Source organism: Pteropus vampyrus, unplaced genomic scaffold (genome assembly GCF_000151845.1).
Source record: "Pteropus vampyrus isolate Shadow unplaced genomic scaffold, Pvam_2.0 Scaffold636, whole genome shotgun sequence".
Classification (NCBI taxonomy): domain Eukaryota; kingdom Metazoa; phylum Chordata; class Mammalia; order Chiroptera; family Pteropodidae; genus Pteropus; species Pteropus vampyrus.
Genome location: NW_011889417.1, coordinates 22,166 through 23,767, shown reverse-complemented (window position 1 = coordinate 23,767; position 1,602 = coordinate 22,166).

Sequence of the window (1,602 nt, the reverse complement as noted above, 5' to 3'; positions counted from 1 at the left end):
TCCTAAACATCTGATCATCTTATCATCCTGCAATGACCCTTTGAAGCCCCCAAGGCACCTTACCTCATCCTTGGCTCAGAAATTCTTTTATACCAATTTTCCCTTTCTGTCTCTGAAACTCTCTTACATATGGGTTCTCTGACTCCATCATGTTTGCGAGGTTCCTAGACATATGTATGTATTAAATTTGATTATATTCTCTTGTTAATGTGTCTCATGTCTATTTGATTAGTAGACCAGCCAAAACAATCTTGAAAGTAGAGGAGAATTTCGTCCTCCCACACAACAGTGAATAGCAGATGTTGGTTTCCTACTGGCAAAAACTAGTGGCATGTTAACTAAAATAATGAATGTTAGATATGGATCTTTAAATAAAAGTATTTAAGATACATGCTTTAACTAATATATTTTAGAGACACACCCTGCTCTTACACAAACAGTATATAAGAATCAAGGGCAAACTATACCCTGCACCTTTATGCATGAGACCGAAGATCAATCCCTAAGATCTCCTGTGTCTAGGCTGTGGTGGATAAGCTGAATGGATTAACAAATTAAGATATATTCATATATTATGATACTAATAAAACGTAATGAGGAACTGATGCACATGAAAACCTTGGTAAATCTTGTTCAGTGAAATAAATCAGGCACAAAAAAGCACCTGGCTTATGATCCCATTGAATTGATGTTTTAAAACACTTAAAACATGAGGGGTTCCAGAAACACAGCAGAGCGAGAGTCGTCCCCAGATCTCTCCCCTTGAAACAACAATAAGCCAAACATCTAAAACAACCAAAAACACCCAAACTGCACACTAACACGTCTGAGCATGGGATCTGTGCATAAGAGCTACCACAAGTCAGAATCCCGGGTGTCGGGTGCTGGACTGAGAGAAATAAAGAAGCTGCCTCTCGCAACCTCCAGAGATCCCTGCAGAGGAAGGGAGGGGAAAAGGTGAGGCAAATTGCCTGAATAGCTGTGCCTGGGAGTACTGTGAGCTCCACGAAGCCAGCAGCAGGACCCAGTCATCAGGGCAGAAAGCAGAGAAGCAAGTCGGGACCTAAGAGAAACAACAGTTGATATTTACTGGCCACGGCTGCAAAACTGAGGCTGAGCAGTAGCACCCAACACTGATACCAATCACAGCAGAGCCCCAGGGGAAGCTAAGCAAACACTGCTGAGACTGTCGCTGACACTCACAGGGACTGAAACTGAGGGTAGCAAGCGTGATTAAATATCTACAAGAAAATTTAAAAAGGCATTATTAAGGCTTTATATAAAGCAGGGATTCAACAAGTTTAGACGTCAGCTACTGGAAATGAAAAGAAAAGCGCCTTCTTTGCAGCAGGCTAAAGAGAGACCTTTATATAATAAATCTTCTCTCTGGAAAAACAGCAAAATACACTTCCATTATTGCACAGGTGGAGAAATATTATGAGCATAAACATCATGAACAACCAAGATGACAAGGCATCTCAGAAAGAAAGAGAAAAATCTCTAGAAAATAAGCTTACAGACATAGAAATATGGACTTAAATGACAGAGAATTCAGGATGGTACTTCTAAAAAAACTCAGTGAGTTCCAAAACAAGTCATATG